Consider the following 5608-nt stretch of genomic DNA (forward strand, 5'->3'; position numbering starts at 1 on the left):
CCCGTACGTCCCCATCATCGTCGCCGCCCAGGCCCGTACGCCCCCGTCCCCGTCATCGCCGCCCCGTCCCTGTCCCCGTCGTCGACATCCCCGTCGTCGCCGCGCCCGTCGCCGTCCCCGTCGCCGCCCCTCGTCGCCTCTCGCCTCGCCGGTGAGCGCACACACACACATATATTTTTTGTTTTTTAGTTATACAAATAGTTAGAATTTTTTTGTTTTTAGAAATTATTAGAAATTTTTCTGTTTTTTAGAAATAGTTAGAAATGTTAGAATTGTTAGAATTGTTAGAAATGTTAGAATTGTTAGAATAGTTAGAAATGTTAGAATTGTTAGAAATTTTCTGTTTTTTAGTTATAGAAATAGTTATAAAAAAGTTAGAATTGTTAGAAATTTTTCTGTTTTTTTAGAAATTGTTAGAAATTTTTCTGTTTTTTAGAAATAGTTAGAAATGTTAGAATTGTTAGAATAGTTAGAAATGTTAGAATTGTTAGAAATTATTTCTGTTTTTTAGTTATAGAAATAGTTATAAAAAAGTTAAAATTGAAATTTTTCTGTTTTTTAGTTATAGAAATAGTTATAAAAAAGTTAGAAATTTTTCTTTTTTTTAGTTCTAGAAATATTAGAAATGTTATAGAAATGTTAGTTATATAGAAATGTTAGAAATTTTAGTTATCAAAATCTAATCATTAAAAAAATGTTACTTTTTGCGGGCATATAGCTAGTATTTGTTCTCGACGATGCCCGGCCCGCATCCTCGCCGTCGACCCGTCCGCGACGACGTCCGACTGACCCATGTCCAGGACTGGGCTCCGCCGGGCTGGCACTGGGAGGTGCTTCCTGGAGGGGCGCGCCGCTTGATGAGGAACCCGGCCCCGGGTCCCGTCATCGACCCTGACCTCAGTTGGTGGCGTTCGCGTGGGCCAGTTTCGGTGCGGAGGGAGCCGGTCCCGCCGGAGGTGGTACGTCACCGTGTCAGGGAGGAGGACGAGCACGTCCATCGCTACATGGTTGCGTTAGAGGGCGGCAGGTTCTCCAATACCTGGCAGTTTCTTCAGGGATCTCACTTCAGCTATGATCCTGTGAGGGTTCCTTCTCTTTGGGTGTCCACCGCCCGCGTCGCAGGAACCGCGAGTGTCCTAGATTCTTCTGTAGTATTCGATCTTTATTAGCTACCTAGCCAGTGATGTACTCGATATATAATATTCAAGACGATGTATTCGAGATTATATATTATTCGAGATGATGTATTCGAGATTATATCTATTATTCGAGACGATGTATTTGAGATTATATCTATTATTCGAGACGATGTATTCGAGATTATATCTATTATTCGAGGCGATATATTCGAGATTATATCTATTATTCGAGACGATGTAATTTGAATACTAAATTGTTTTATATTTCTTTTGGCATAGTTAAATAAAAGCTATGGCGGAAAATACCAACAGAGAGGGAGAACAGACCATGTTCGATATAATACGCGGGCCAGATGATGATCAGAATGAAGAAGATTATGACGGCTCTGAATTTCTAAACAACATCGGAGAGGGTGATATGATATTCGATCGCGACGACCGAATTGATGAAGTCATGAAGTACAATTATGACAACACCGGAGAGGTATATATATTTATATAAGCAGGCATCTGGTGATCATCACATGTTTTAAATGAGTTGAAGATATATTAACGAATCGATCTTTCTTCTTTCAGCCATCCGGATCGAGCAAATCTTCAGGCAACAGGACGAAACAAGGCCCAAACAAAAAGTTGAAGGAGGGTGTAAAGTATAATATCGAGGCAATCAAACCTAATGGTGAACCATTAGCGCCTAAGAAGATTGCGGACAAGTTCGTTCGTCAGTGCGCAGTTCTTGTGAAGGACCAACTCCCGATCTCCCTTCAAGAATGGAGAGAGCCAGCAAAGCCATGTCAAGATCTTACTTTTGTCGACGACAGACAAAAAAGTCTGCTTTGGGATACTCTCATGGAACATTTCACCCTACCAGATCATTTCACAGAAGCAGATGTGCAGAAAGTCAAGGACGCTGCTCTTAGGAAGATGGCGGTTACATTCAAGAACCACAAGAATCGTGAATGGAACAAGTACGTCAAGGGAGGAAGGAAGACTCCAGTATTCGAGGGAACACTAGAGAATCAAAGTGCTCATTGGGACGATTTCGTGAAATTCAAGGATTCAGAATTATCTAAGGAACGGTCAAGAATAAACAAGGCCAATGCCACAAAAAAGGATAAGTTCCATAAGCTGGGGCCAGGTGGCTATGCGGTGGGAATGCCTAAGTGGGATAAGTCTAAGAAAGAGATGCTGGATGCAAGTGTCACTCCAGAAACATTGAGCTGGCCCCCCAGGTGCAGGACTTGGTTCTATGCGCATGGGGGGAGTTGGACCCGAAGACAGGCAAAGTTTCCAAGAAGGCATGTCTGGACGGAGCCGAAGATAAGCTACTTGTTGCAATAGAAGAGGCTCGATCCGGGTTGTTCGAGACCAACAGAGAGAACGACAAGCTTACACGTGCCCTAGGAAATCCTGAACACCCGGGAAGAACACGAGGCATGGGCGCTATTCCGTGGTATGAGGGGTTTTCGGACTGGAACGCCGACTACAGAACCCGTGCGAGAAAGAAGATTGCGGAGGAGAAGAAGAGGAAGATGGAGGAGGAGCAGAGGAAGCTCGACTATGAACGCCTTCAAGGCCTAGAATCAGCGCACGCGGACTTGGCAATCAAATTCCAGCGGTAGCAGGAGCAGATCGACTCACTTAGCCAGCAAAGGGGGTCTCAGCAGCTGCAACAGCTAGCGGATGATCCAGCATTGGATACCACCGCCCCATCCATGCCGAGAAGCAGCGTGGGTTCCGCCCCGTTTGACGCAATGCTGGATAGATACCCCGTGGATGATATCGCGGAGAACACTAACTGTGAGCTACACTTCAAAATTAAGAACATATCCTTGAAGGTGGCGGATGGCGTTTCTTATACAAATTCCCCCGATGCAACCTTCCATTGCAACCCGATTCCAGCAGGCTATGCTCGTGTCGTGGTTGATGAGGTGGTGGACCAATATTCGGGGCTAGAGCTTGACATTCCTGGAGGTGACGAGGAGCACACACTCGGAGATGCCAAACATCGTATCATCCTATGGAGAAAGGGTTGCATCATCTTTCGAAGGCCACCGACACCGCGTCGGCCGACTCCTCGTCGAAGTCCGCCACCGAGTCAGCAGACTCCGGTCCTCCAAGTCCACCAACGCGTGAGGCAACTCCTTCTCCTCCAAGTCCGGCAAAGTGTCAGGCCACTGCTCCTCCAAGTCCGACACAGCGTTAGACGTCCACTCCTCCTCCAAGTCCGACACAACCTCAGGCCACTGCAAGTCCGGCACAGCTTCAGGCCACTCCTCCTCGTCCAACTCAGCCCCGTCAGCTGTCTCCGCCGCCTCAGCAATCGCAGAAGAGATACCCCACAGCTATGGTGCGTAGCGGTACGAGTCGAGGTCATAGTACAGGAAGTACAGGCGGAGGCAAGTGATATAAATATGGTCCAAACCTCACTACTCCTCTTCCTGAGAGGGCTTACGACAGGACCGAAGAGCAAACCAATGCCATAGTGCGGGCAGAAGTCGACGCCCATTTTGGACCGAAACCGCCACCGCCGCCAAGGGAGAAAGTGCCTGTGGAAGTAGTTGACCACTTCATTCGTATGGCTCAACCACCAGCTCCTAAGCCTATTGACACAGACTATGAGCGCCACATCAGGAAGTTACATCGACAACGTCTACAGAAGAAGGCGAGCTCGAGATCGAGCAAACAACAAGCAGCTGTCAAAAAATGCGGGAAAACCGTTGCCCAGCTGGGAGAACAGGCGGCACAATCGATCCCCCCGCTTGTTGTGCCGTGAATAACACGTGACAGTACGCGCGCCCAATATTATTGTGGGCAAACAGTTTACGTTCCCGAGGTGGGCGATGTGGTAATAACCTAGGAGCATATAATGCAGGCTGAAACTCTCAACACCACTGTTGGACAACTCCTCGAGATCGAGGACATGCCTGTGCTTACAGAGGAGGAAATAAAACGGAAATATGCCCGGGCCAACCTTTTGTCAAGCCATAAGAGGTCAAGAAGCTCCCAACGAGAATGTATGAATTGCATCAATGGTACATGGACATTACCAAGAGATCCGATCGAGAGTCCCTCATGGTGCAAGTCAAGAAGGATCATTACTACCATGAGAATGCTGTGCCGTTGAGTATTCTGAACTGTTTCAGTTATACAATCAAGACGCACTCGACAAATCTATCGTCAGTTGCTATTGTCTGTAAGTGATTTCTTTCTGTAATTTAAGTCTCAAGCTAGCTGTAGTGATCCTTTTGATCAATCATTACCTGTAATTATCCTCACTATATTCTTTTCTGTGGTATTATGTAGGATGAAGATGTATGGAATGAGAAAAGGTGGACGCTATGGCATTGGGTTCATTGACCCAAACACCGTTAATGAATACACATGGAAAATAAACAAGCATTATGAAAAGCAGGTAGAGGACAACATGCTAGAGTTCTTGAAGCACCTCAAATACAATGAAGATATACTACTTCCTTACAACTTCCAGTGAGTCACACTTTCTTGTACTACAAATTCTCTGTTTTTGCCTACTAGCTAGTTACATGTTTTTGCTTACATATGCCCGCTTAAATAAGACATGCAAACGTGTGTGCATGCAGATTTCACTGGATCTTGTGTATCATTAAATTTGACGCCGGAACAGTTCAAATACTGGACTCACTACTCAAAGCAAATAGTGACTATAACATCTTGTTTGGGATAGTCAACAGGTAATTTCAATCATTATTAACTATATATCTCGGCCTATTTAGTTCGTCATTTCATGATATGAACTATTTAATAACCCCTTTATTCATTTTCTTTGTCGGGGGGCAGGGCTTGGGCAAGGTTCATCAGCGTCACGGAAGGCGAATGGAAACGGCAACTGAAATGGTTTCGACCCAAGGTAAGTAATTAAGTAGTACTAGCTAGCTAGCTAGCTGCCATCTCTTTAATTATCATGCTTGATTAATTATTATCTGATCAAATTAAATTCCATTCTCGTAATAAAGGCCCTGAAGTAGGCGCGGGGGACTGATCTGTGTGCATTCTGCGTTTGCGAGAACATTCGCATGATGGCGTCCGAAAGGAGCAGATCTCAAAGACAGGAATGGGTACGCTTGTCAGAACACTATTCACAATTTTTACACCATTATCGATATCTAGTCACACAACTAATACACATGCATATTGATCTCCTTCTTAACAGTTCAAAGAGGTGCGGGACAAGCTCCTAGAAACGGAGCGCGTAGAAGCACTTCAAGAGGAAATAGCGGGATTTTTGCTCGACCAGGTCATAAATCCGAAGGGAGAATACTATTACCCGCTACCGCCCCCATCGACCAGGTCATGAACCACTTCCAATTGTCATCGTGCTCCGAAGGCACCAATTAGGCTAATGCCACTGGCTCCGAAGGCAACATGCATATGTAGGAGAAATTGTATATAGCTATACATGTGTGTATGTGTGAATTAATATGGTGGTT

This window comes from Triticum dicoccoides, chromosome 3A, assembly GCF_002162155.2.
Source record: "Triticum dicoccoides isolate Atlit2015 ecotype Zavitan chromosome 3A, WEW_v2.0, whole genome shotgun sequence".
Classification (NCBI taxonomy): Eukaryota; Viridiplantae; Streptophyta; class Magnoliopsida; order Poales; family Poaceae; genus Triticum; species Triticum dicoccoides.